This window comes from Mauremys mutica, chromosome 12 (assembly GCF_020497125.1).
Source record: "Mauremys mutica isolate MM-2020 ecotype Southern chromosome 12, ASM2049712v1, whole genome shotgun sequence".
NCBI classification, from domain to species: domain Eukaryota; kingdom Metazoa; phylum Chordata; order Testudines; family Geoemydidae; genus Mauremys; species Mauremys mutica.
Genome location: NC_059083.1, coordinates 36,191,402 through 36,204,658, shown reverse-complemented (window position 1 = coordinate 36,204,658; position 13,257 = coordinate 36,191,402).

Here is a 13,257-nt window from a genome sequence, read left to right as displayed (position 1 = left end):
TTCCAGTGGAAAATTGTTCAATAGGATATTTTTTGACCAGCTCTAATAATTATCCCACCTAATGACAGGGGTGATGTGCACGTTATTATTAAGGCCACTCAGGAGAAGAAATGGGACTCCGACTCAGAGATTGTGCACTTCTCTGCTCAGCCCATTCTGTGACTAAGACTTTGGGTGCAACGTTGCATACCAAGCTATAGTGTCCAGTTCCTTACCAGCAAGGATCAATGGGAAATTTGGGTAAACAAGGAAAGCAGGGTTAGGACTCCAGGACTTTACTGCTTCTAGTGATCAATTATTTATTGCTTCAGATTTACCAGAGCACTTCTCCCGTATTAAGCCAACCACTAACAGATTAGGATATCTGCGGACTTTCCATGGGGCCATTGTGTTCCACCTTTCAGTCTTATCAAAAAGAAGACTGCAAGGTGACTTGATTAAAGCGTATATGCTCCTTCATGGGGAGAAAGCACCTGCTTCTAATGGGCACTTTCAAATTAACAGGATAAGAACCAATGACTGGAAGCTGAAGCCAGACAAATGCAAATTAGAAATAGGGCACAAATGTTTAACAGTGAGGGTTTGAAGGGGTACAATGACCCCACACTGTCTGGAAAGAGGCTAATGAGGGCCTGGGCACTCAGTCAGCCCTACCCTGTTACACCTATGTGCTAGTACCTTGAAGGAAGACCTTACAGGACTCAGAGAAAACCTATCGATTGTGCGGAGGCAAGCTGGTCTGGGGGTAGGGGCTGTCCTGAGCCTGCTAGGTGCCAGATCCTCTTTGGGGCAGATTGACCCAGTGTGGGACCTGTAGATTTGCTTTGTTCACCATAATGAATCCTCTTTCCTTCTGGGATCTGTGAAGGAGTGAGCCTGAGAATGGGGTTGTTTGTCTAGGAGTATGGTTCTCGCTTTGGGTGCAAACTGTCTTAAGTTCAAATCACAAATGAGCCTTCTTGAGGTTTTTCCTGCAGAAAGGGACCTGGGGATTACAGTGGATGAGAAGCTGGAAATAAGTCAGCAGTGTGCCCCTGTTGCCAGGAAGTCCAATGGCATATTGGGTTGTATTAGTAGGAGCATCGCCAGCAGATCAAGAGAAGTGATTATGGCACTTTTGAGGCCACACCTCAAGTATTGTGTCCAGTTTTGGTCCCCACACTACAGAAGGGATGTGGACAAATTGGAGAGAGTCCAGCTGAGGGCAACAGAAATGATTAGGGGCTGGGACACATGAGTTATGAGGGAGGCTGAGGGATCTGGGGTTATTTAGTCTGCAGAAGAGAAGAGTGAGGGGGGACTTGATAGCAGCCTTCAACTACCTGATGGGGGGTTCCAAAGAGAATGGAGTTAGGCTGTTCTTAGTGGTGGCAGATGACAGAACAAGAAACAATGATCTTAAGTTGCAGTGGGGGAGGTCTAAGTTAGATATTAGGAAACACTATTTCACTAGGAGGGTGGTGAAGCACTGGAATGGGTTACCTAGGGAGGTGGTGGAATCTCCATTCTTAGAGGTTTTTAAGGCCCGGCTTGACAAAACCCTGGCTGGGATGTTTTAGTTGGTGTTGGTCCTGCTTTGAGCAGGGGGTTGGATTGGTGACCTCCTGAGGTCTCTTCCAACCCTAATCTTCTATGATTCTATGACAGGCTGAGTTAGAAAGTAGCCGAGGAGGAGGCAATGGGTGTGAAGAGACAGACCTGAACTGCTTACTACAGAGTACTCAGAGAAGATAGTAAGCCTGGTTTCCCCTACCAGCCCCTTGAGAATGGTGGCATGAAGACCCCCAGAGATGAGCTGGAAGGCCAATAAAGCCTCAAGTCAGGATGAAAAGCTGGCATGAAGCCACTGGACTACTGAGGAGCTAGATTGGGTTTACCTCAGATTGCGTGGGAATATATGTGACTTGGCTGGAGGGCTGAGTTATGAGAAGTAGATCACAGCATGGCCAGAGTAACAGTCAGCATGGAGTGCCAAAGAAGAAGACGACCTTGCTAGGCCATGCCCAGCCATGAGAAGACACGCTAGCCAGGGAGACACACTTCTGGAGAAGTTGATTAACCATTGGAACAAGCTACCAAGAGAAGTGGTGAATTCTCCATCTCTTGATATCTTCAGATCAAGACCAGACGCTTTTCTGAAAGTTGCTTTAACCAAGCACAAGTTATTGGGCTAAATACTGGGGAAACTAGATGAAATGTAATGCCCTGCTATGTACAGGAGATCAGAGAAGATGATTTAATGTCCCTGCTGGCCTAAGATCGGTGAATCTATGAACCCTCTTCTAAAGCTGTTGGTACTAGATAATTCAGAGACAGGATAGCGGACAAGGTGGATGACTGGCCTCCTCTAGAATGGCAATTCCTATGTTCTTTAGAACTGGTAAAGAGAAACTCCTCCTTTGATATTAGACATTTTCCTATCTCCATAACTATTCCTTTGAAACTAGAAGTTGTCCTATCTCCACAACTTTCTCACTGAGGTTAGGAGTTCATGTATTAAACTTGTTTGTAAGTTCTAAAAATAAAATGTAGCATTAAGGCTGCCCTTGCGGCAGTTGGAAATTCCCAATTGCATAAGTTTCCAGGGAATTGTTTCACTCTTATATAATGAATCAGAAAAGGTATTCACTTTTGGAGATCAGATAAAAGCCATCTGTGCCAATCAGGAGAATAGAACAGGGGATCGTCTGTAGAACTCTTAGGTCTCTTTGCTGAGGTCCATGGTGATAGACTCTGGATCCTGGCCTCTGAAACGCTGTATGAAGAGGTCCCATTAGAGACTCCAGCTTTTATTATACCTGTTTTCGAGGAAGCACAACCTTTCTCGTCAGATTCACAGAAGGTAAAGGATGATGTATATTGTCATGAATAGTGTGAAACAGAGATACTGTGTTTCTGTGAGACACCCCTGAACAGACCAGTTTAGATGTATGTAGAACACCCTGGGTTTACTCAGAGTCAGCCCTAGCCAGAGCTAGATGGGAGGAATTTGTGAGGATTTATGAGAATTTGTTTCTCCCCAGTCATTCACTGCATAAAAGCCAACCTCCATGATCAATGCTGGTTAAAGCCCAGCGGCAGTGAGACCCCAGACAGAGGGAGAGAAGATAGAAACTGAGAAAATAAAGTATCAGAGGGGTAGCCGTGTTAGTCTGGATCTGTAAAAGCAGCAAAGAGTCTTGTGGCACCTTATAGACTAACAGACGTTTGGGAGCATGAGCTTTCGTGGGTGAATACCCACTTCGTCGGATGCAGTGAGAAACATAGTTATTGAACGTCTTCATGGTGCTATGAGACCACTCACAGTTTTTTGCACACACTAACAAGCGAAGCCAGAATCATCTGTTGTGGTGTATGTTAGACCCAGGAGGTAATTGCTCTGCTCTACTCATTACCAAAAAGACCACTGCTGGAGCACTATGTTCAGTTTTGGCCATCACACAATAAGAAATACATGGACAAAATGGGGAGAATCTAGAAGTGAGCAACAATTTGATAAAAGGTTTAGAAAACCTGACCTATGAGGAAAGGTTGAAAAAATTGGGCATGTTTAGTGTAGAGAAGAGAGAACTGAGGGGGATGAGAAAATAAATTTTTTCTGAGGGTAACATAGTTAATGTATCTGGTAAAAACAAGTGTAACACATATTCAGTAGGAGGAACAATCTTAGAATAGAAAATCTTAAATGAGGTATCTAGCTAGCTAACTGTCTGTCTGCCAATCTGTCACTATTTATCCTTCCCTCCACAATCTAGCTTTATTTCTGCCTGTCTATCTTGCAGTGTCTCTGACTACTCTTCATCTATCTATCTATCTATCTATCTAACTTCATTAATTTGCCATCAGAGTGATTTCTAAGTTACAGAAGATAAAAGAAACCCTAAAACACACGAGTTTGCAGTTCAATATGGCTGCAAAAATGCAATGTCTAGCAGATAGGAAGAAAAAATAGGCAGGTATTAAAATGAATATTATATTGTGTCTGATATTTGCATGGCTAGTATTTGTAATCCTGTTAAAACTCCCTAAACAAAGACATAGAATAACAATCAAACAACAATTATTGTACTGCTTATCTCAAAATTCACAAACAAATTCATCACTAAGTAAAGCATCAATAAAAAATTCAGATATGTGTGTGACAAGGAGGTAAAATAATAAATTATAGAACCGAAGAGCTGGAAAGGATCTTGAGAGGTCACCTAGTCCATCCTCCTGGGCTGACCATGTAGACCATTTCTGACAGTTGTTTGTCTAAGCTGCTTTTTAAAAAGTCAAATAATGGGGATTCCAAAACCTGCCTTGTAACCTGTTATGAGGCTTCCCTATCCTTAGAGTTAGAAAGTTTTTCTACTCACAAAACTAAATCTCCCTTGCTGCAGATAAAGCTGATTCCTCCTTATGCGACCCTCAGTAGACATAAAGAACAATTGATCACTGTCCTCTTTATAACAACCTTTTACATGTTTGAAGACTCATCAGGTTCCCCCTCTTCTCTCTCTTCTCTAGACTAAATGTGCCCAATTTTTTCAACCTTTCCTCATAGGTCAGGTTTTCTAAACCTTTTATCATTTTGTTGCTCACTTCTAGATTCTCCCCAATTTGTCCATATATTTCATATTGTGTGATGGCCAAAACTGAACATAGTCCTCCAGCTGAGGCCTTCTTGGTGATGAGTAGAGCAGAACAATTACCTCCTGGGTCTTACATACACTATAACAGATGATTCTGGCTTCGCTTGTTAGTGTGTGCAGAAAGCTGTGAGTGGTCTCATAGCATCATGAAGACGTTCAGTAACTATGTTTCTCAGCAGATGGCGAGCCAGTTTATAAAGGGCATAAAATATTATTCTGATCTTTTACAGCTGGAGAAAGTGAGGCACGGAATGATATGATTTGCTCGAGGTCACACTGGATCAGGATTGAAGCCCAGATCTCCTGACTCCCAGTCTTGCCCATTACACTGCACAATGCTGAAGTGCACAGTGTTACTGGGGATAACTGAGGTACCAACCCAGCAAAAGGGTTTGAGGTTAGAACATGTACAGAGACACTGATGATATTTGCAGGGCAAAGGTTCAAGAGCAGAAATGCAAGACAACCTGTCCATCCCTCTCTAACCAAATTTAAATATCAACAAAAACAAAGTAACCCCTCCCCCCAAAAGGTATCTGTTTCATGTCATATTTCACAGGCTATTATTACTACTTTTTAAAAATTATTTTTCTTGATAGAATCCATGGCAGACACAAAAGAGAGAAATCAAACATCCATCACAGGATTTATTCTCTTGGGCTTTGGGAATCTCCATGAACTGAAAATTCTTCTCTTCCCACTGTTTCTAGTGATCTACATTGTGACAGTGGCTGGGAACATCCTCATTGTTACACTAGTTGTGGCTGATCAGCACCTTCACATCCCCATGTACTTCTTCCTGGGGAACTTGTCCTGCTTGGAGACCTGCTACACCTCCACCCTCCTGCCCAGGATGCTGGCCAGTCTCCTGACTTGGGACAGATCCATTTCTGATAGTGGCTGCATCATACAATTTTATATCTTTGGTTCTCTGTTAGCTACAGAATGTTGTCTCTTATCAGTGATGTCTTACGATCGGTATTTAGCTATATGCAAACCACTGCAATATGCAGCCCACATGAATAGTAGATTTTCCTTCCAGTTAGCAGTCGGGTGTTGGCTAACTGGGTCTGTAGCCAGCACAATCACAGCATGTTGGTTATCACAATTGATTTTCTGTTCCCCCAATGAAATTGACCATTTCCTTTGTGATTACACCACATTGATAAAACTGTCCTGCAGTGACACCAGCTTGATGATTCTTGTGATTTTCCCTCTCTGCTTCATATTCATTCTTCCCCCATTTCTATTAACCCTGGCATCTTACGTGTATATCGTCAGCACTGTCCTGAGAATTTCTTCCAGCACTGGGAGACAAAAGGCTTTTTCCACCTGCTCCTCTCACCTCATCATTGTGACAATTTTCTATGGGACTCTATTCGTTGTCTACATGCTCCCAGATACTGCTGCACTGCCAGACCTCAACAAAGTGTCCTCTGCCTTCTACACCATCCTGACTCCCATGGTCAATCCTCTCATCTACAGCCTGAGAAACAAGGAGGTCAAGGAGGCCCTGAGAAAAGCTCTGAGTAAGACGATGACTTTTATAACCAATCACAAACTTTTTTCTTGACATTTATTGTAAGTCGCAATAAAATATATATATAGTGGGAGCTCATCAAGCGGTGTAATTTAGCAATCCAAAGCGTATGTGGGAGCCCTGAATTATTCGAGCTGTTCTATTACCTACAGTGAGACCCCTGGTGTGCAGATGGGCTGGTTTATAAGTAATGACTGCAGGGCCAGGTATTCGCTGACTCATCAGGCACATTCTGGATGGATCCTGGATCTGCCTGGGGTAATGTGAGCTAAATCAGCTGCGCTGTGAGATGGACAGAGCATGTCCAGCCCACCCTGAACTGAACTCCACCGATGTCAGTGGGGACTTAAGGGGTTTATTCATGATGAAGTTCCCTGCAGTGCAGAGGGTCTACATGAGGTATACGATGTTTGCACTATTGTTGTAGCCGTGTTTTCCCCCAGGATATTAACGAGACAAGGTGGATGACGTAATATCTTTTATTGGTCCAGCTTCTGCTGGTGAAAGAGACAAGCTTCTGAGTTTACACAAAGGTCTTCTTCAGACTGGGAACAGGTACTTGGCATGTCACAGCTACATACAAATGTGGAACAGATAAGGCATTAACACATGTTGCAAGAGGCTATTCAAGGTGAAGTGGGCAGTTAACACCTCTCCAATCACAAGACAAAGAGGGTTAGTGAGTTACAGATTGCTGGAATGAGCCATAAATCCAGTGTCTTTATTAAGGCCCCATGATTTTTGCTGTGTAGCAGATTTATGAATTTAAGTATCATTAAACAATTACAACCCATACTCATTGGAGACCACATCCTGAATGACATCTTTCCGAACCCCTTCCTTTGACCTTCAAACATACCCCTGCAACCTCTCCAACCTCATTATCAGAAGCAAGTTCCCCACAGACCAGGAGCCACCAACTCAAAGAGGCACCAGCCCCTGCCATAACAACAGTTGTGAAACCTGCCGACATATCTCCACTGCCATGATGGTCAACACCTACCACAACACATGTTTCCAGGTCCATGGGACCTACACATGGCTATCACAACATGCGGCATACCTCAGCTGGTAGGCTTTCTCAGAGCAAGTCCTACCAAAAGGCAGGGAGAGGAGAAGGCTTCTCTTATAAACTTTAGCCCGCTGCTTTGGCCACTCGCCAAGAATATTGGAGACCCTAAGTTTAATTTTGAACATTTGGTTTTCTACATTTTAGATACATGCTCTAACCCCAGTGCAAAAGAGAGGCTTGAAGGATTAGATTTTTTATCTGTAAAAAACCCTTACACATCAAAATACACAAAATAATGAAAAAAATATTTCCATTGATAAGAATAGAAATTTACAGATAGGCAAAGTAAGAAAAATGCTGCTTGAGAATTTATTAGAGTTTGCCTTGTATATTTTGATACGTGATGTTGTCAGAGTGTGTTGTAATGGTTGTAAAGCTTTGACTTTTAAAAATCAACATCTCCTGTCATTATATTATTATTGTCTGACCAACTCTGTTGTGTGACTCACCCTCACAATTTCTCACACCTGTGATTGTTAAAATCAATAAAAATCAGAAAAAAAACAATCCTTAAAACTCATAATTTTTCACAACTGTGAAAATGAAGATTGATAAAAATAGAAAAAAAAAGCTTAAAAGTACACACCGCTATTATATGTTGAAATTATAAAAAATAATAATAATTGAATTCTGCCAAGCCTAACTAAAGGATCTCTTAATATGGTGCTCTTCCAGTCTCTCCTGTTGAAGCTGTTTCCCTGTGTATAAACAATTAAATATGCACTGGGCCCATAGTGAGCGAAAGTGACTCTGTATCCCAGTGGTCAGGTCAGTCATGTGAGAGATGGAAGATCCCTGTTCAAATTCCTTCTCCTGATCAACCAGAGGAGGGAATTGACTTGGGGTCTCCGACAGCCCAGGTGGGTGCCCTAACCACTGGGCTAAATTTTATAAGGGAAGATGCTGCTGTTGCTTCCTTTTCCTCCCATGTCCCTAAAAGACCACCAGAAACTCCCTAGAAGTTGGGGGGCTACCATTACCGGAGCCATGGCCCTGCCCCTTCTGCCCAAGGCCCCGCCCCACACACTGCCTCTTTCCTGAGGCCCCGCCCCTACACGACCTCTTCTCCGAGTCCCCACCCCCACACTGCCACTTCCTCTGAGGCCCCGGCCCCACATCGCCTCTTCCCCCAAGGCCCCTCCTCCACACCACCCCTTCCCTCGAGGCCCTGCCCTCATGCCGCACCTTCCCCCGAGGCCCCACTCCCACACAACCTCTTCCCCCGAAGGCCCTGCACATTGCTCATTCTTCTCTGCCCCCTCCCCTTCTCACTTGTCCTTAACTCCGGTAACAAATGATGGGTCCCCTGGTCCCCCCATTCCAGCACCCTTGTGTCCCTCTGGCCATTTTGTGTAGAATTATGTCTGTTCAGAGCCTGACTACTGGATAAGGTTTTGCAGGTGAGATAAGCTGGGCAACACTCGTCTTCACAGGTTTGTGGATCATGCTGGGGCTTCCAGAGACACATGCCCAGAGGCACATGCCCAGAGGCACAAAGTAAGACACTTTGGGAATGTTTACAGTGCAAATAGGGGCCTAGGGCAAGATTTTTAAAGGTATTTTTAAAGGTAAGGATTTCAATGAGTGTTAGGTGCTAAATCCCACTAGGCACCTAAATATCTTTAAGAATCTGGCCAGAGGTAAGTTTAGGTGCTTAAATAGTTAGATGGCAGCAGAGCGAGTGTTTGTGGATTGCCGTGGTGCCTGAAACTGCCTAAATCTAGTCTTCAGGTGCCTAAGTCCCTTTGTGGATCTGAGCCTGGGTAACCAGAGATCACCGGAGTCTTCTTCATTTATTGAAGCAGGAAGCCACTGATATTCTATGAATTTTAGCTCATTTTCACCTGGTCTGTTGCTACCAGACCTATTGATTGAGACCTTTACAGAATGGCTCTGAGATATTCCTGTGTTACGCCAGTTATACATTGATTGAAACTTCTGAAATCAAACCTGTTGTGCTGACATAAAGCAGAGTGCTGAATCACGGCTTGTATGTTGAAAGTTCAGCCAGAATATCAAAGTGTTAATCTTCACCTGGGTAGATAGTTATCATTTTCCCGATTAGGTAATCAGGAAGATCAAACAGCAAATGATTCTTATTTAGCTTTTCTAGAACACCACAGATGGTTGCATGGGGATTTAACACACAAATTAAAAAAAAAATGTTTTGCCCCAAAATCATGTTGTGCTAACTACTCTGATTTTGTATGATTGGTTATTTTATTGTTGTTACTCTTGTTGCTGTTTTTTTATTTTAAATTCATATAATAATATTTTATTTTGTTTTAATCACCATGGTAGTTTAAAAACATGACAATATGTAAAATTACAAGCCAGTCATATATGTGGATAGACCTCAGTCTCAATGTCACCTACTGAATGGCACACATCTCACGGTGTCCATTGGGCACCCAGCTCCCTTGGTGTCCTGGGAAACTCCCATCCCAGGAGCCTCCCCTCAGCAGGATATTTTCCAAATGCCAAAATTTGGAAAAGGATAAAAAGGTTGGGGGGAAAAGGCCCTACTATTTGACCTCCCTCTAACTTTTGCCATTTGGAAAATAAGAATTAAGTGCTGAAAATATTACTGTCAGAGATAAAGCAATACTTTCACTTTTGATGAAAATGCTTTCAACACTTAACAATATTCAGTATTAGGTGGCAATATTTTGGAAACAGTAAGAAAGTATGAAAAAAACAATATTTTCCCATAATACTTTCCTATGTTTTCAAAATTTCTTTGAAGAAAGTTGCAATTTCCAGACAGGAATCTTTCTAATGGGGACATTTCCCATTAAATGTTTCATAGGAAAAATCCTGATTTTCCCACCAGCTCTACTCAACGTCAAGACTTTTCATATTGTCACCAAAAAGAACTGGGAGCCAAGCAGTGAGAACTGGAAGTCCTGGTACACTCAAGGAATTATGATGTGATTGGACTAACAGAGACTTGGTGGTATAGCTCACATGACTGGAGTACTGTGATGGATGGCTCTAAACTGTTCAGGAAGGACAGGTAGGGGAGTTGCATTGTATATAAGAGAGCAGTATGATTGCTCAGAGCTCTGGTATGAAACTGCAGAAAAAAACAGAGAGTCTCTGCATTAAGTTTAGAAGTGTGAGCAACAAAGGTGATGTCATGTTACTAGATCACAGGCCCTGGTTCTTATGGGGGACTTCAATCACCCTGATACCTGCTGAGAGAGCAATACAGCAGTGCACAGACAATCCAGGAAGTTTTTGAAATGTGTGAGGGACAATTTCTTGGAGCAAGTGCTGGAGGAACCAACTAGGGTCAAAGCTCTTCTTGACCTGATGCTCACGAACAGGGAAGAATTCGTAGGGGAAACAAAAGTGAATGAGAACCTGGGAGGCAGTGACCATGAGATGGTTGAGTTCAGGATCTTCACACAAGGAAGAAAGGAGAGCTGCAGAATACGGACCCTGGACTTCAGAAAAGCAGACTTTGACTCTTTCAGGAAACTGATGGGCAGGATCTCCTGGGAGAATAACATGAAGGGGAAAGGAGTCCAGGAGAGCTGGCTGTATTTTAAATAATCCTTATTAAGGTTGCAGGAATAAACCATCCCAATGTGTAGAAAGAATAGTAAATATGGCAGGTGAGCAGCTTGGCTTAACAGGAAAATCCTTGCTGATCTTAAACACAAAACTTAAGGAGTGGAAGATTGGACAAATTACCAAAAAGGAATATAAAAATATTGCTCAGGCATGCAGGAGTGATATCAGGAAGGCTAAATCACACTTGGAGTTGCACCTCGGAACAGATGTTAAGAGTAACAAGAAGGGTTTCTTCAGGTATGTTAGCAACAAGATGGTCAAGGAAAGTGTGGGCCCCTTACTGAATGGGGAAGGCAGCCTAGTGACAGAGGATGTGGAAAAAGCTAATATACTCAATGCTTTTTTTGCCTCTGTCTTCATGAATAAGGTCAGGTCCCAGACTACTGCACTGGGCAGCACAGTATGGGAAGGAGGTGACCAGCACTCTGTGGAGAAAGAAGTGGTTCAAGACTGTTTAGAAAAGCTGGATGAGTACAAGTCCATGGGGCTGGATGCGCTGCATCCGAGGGTGCTTAAAGAGTTGCTGGATGTGACTGCACAGCCATTGGCCATTATCTTTGAAAACTCATGGCCATCAGGGGAGGTCCCAGATGACTGGGAAAAGGCTAATGTAGTGCCCATCATTAAAAAAAAGAAGAAGGAGGATCTGGGGAACTACAGGCCAGTCAGCCTCACCTCAGTCCCTGGAAAAATCATGGAGCAAATCTCAATCTATTCTGAAGCACTTAGAGGAGAGGAAAGTGATCAGGAATAATCAGCATGGATTCACCAAGGGCAAGTCATGCCTGACTAACCTAACTGCTTTCTATGACAAAATAACTGGCTCTGTGGATGAGGGGAAAGTTTGGGCGTGTTATTCCTTGACTTTAGCAAAGCTTTTAATATGGTCTCCCACAGTATTCTTGCTAGCAAGTTAAAAAAGTATGGATTGGATGAATGGACTATAAGATGGATAGAAAGCTGGCTAGATTGTTGGGCTCAATGGGTAGTGATCAATGGCTCCATGTCAAGTTGACAGCAGGTATCAAGCAGAGTGCCCCAAGGGTCACTCCTGGGGCCAGTTTTGTTCAATATCTTCATTAATGATCTGAAGGATGATGTGGATGGCACCCTCAGCAAGTTTGCAGATGACACTAAACTGGGAGGAGTGGTAGATATGCTGGAGGGTACAGAGGGACCTAGACAAATTAGAGTATTGGGCCAAAAGAAATCTCATCAGATTCAACTAAGGACAAGTACAGAGTCCTGCATTTAGGATGGAAGAATCCCATGCACTTCTACAGACTAGGGACCAAATGGCCAGGCAGCAGTTCTGCAGAAAAGAACCTAGGGGATACAGTGGATGAGAAGCTGGATATGAGTGAACTCTGTGTCCTTTTTTCCAAGAAGGCTAACGGCATTTTAGACTGTATAAGTAGGGGCATTGCCAGCAGATCAAGGGACACGAGCATTCCCCTCTATTTGGCATTGGTGAGGCCTCATCTAGAGTTCTGTGTCCAGTTTTGGGCCCCACACTACAAGAAGCATGTGGAAAAATTGGAAAGAGTTCAACGGAGGGCAAAAAAAATGATTAGGAGGTGGAGAACATGATTTATGAGGAGAGGCTGAGGGGACTGGGATTATTTAGTCTGCAGAAGAGAAAAATGAGGGGGGATTTGACAGGTGCTTTGACTACCTGATGGGGGGTTCCAAAGAGGATGGAGCTCAGCCGTTCTCAGTGGTGGCAGATGACGGAACAAGAAGCAATGGTCTCAAGTTGCAGTGGGGGTGGTCTAGGTTGGATATTAGGAAACACTATTTCACTAGGAGGGTGGTGAAGCACTGGAATGGGTTACCTAGGGAGGTGGACTCTCCTTAGAGGTTTTTAAGGTCAGGTTTGACAAAGCTCTTGATGGGATGATTTAGTTGGGGGTTGGTCCTGCTTTGAGCAGGGGGTTGGACTTGATGACCTCCTGATGTCCTTTCCAACCCTGATATTCTATGATTCTATGATTCCCTAATAGGATTGAGAGACTCAGGAGTTGGCCGAAGGGTCTGTGGAGAAAAAATCTTTTTTGTAGTGTACCTAGAGTGGAGAAATTGGAGAACAACCAGTCCTCTGGCCTAATTTATATGGACAAATTCTAGAAAGGGGAGGGAAGTATGAATGTCCACTGCCTTGCATCTTGTGCAATCATTCACATCTCTGAATGAGAATATAAATGCTCAGGACCTATTTCTCCTCTTTATGCCTCTGATGTTAGTGCAGTCACTTCTGATTTACACTGGTGTCAGTCAGAGAAGAATCAGGCAATATTATTCTGCTCTGGTAGCATATTACATCATGTCCGTAATGTTATATCCTTGGGGGCAGCCGGTTTAGGAAGAAATCACTTGAGGCCAGACAGCAGACAGCTAACCAAACCACCATTTTATTTACAGACACAGAGAGC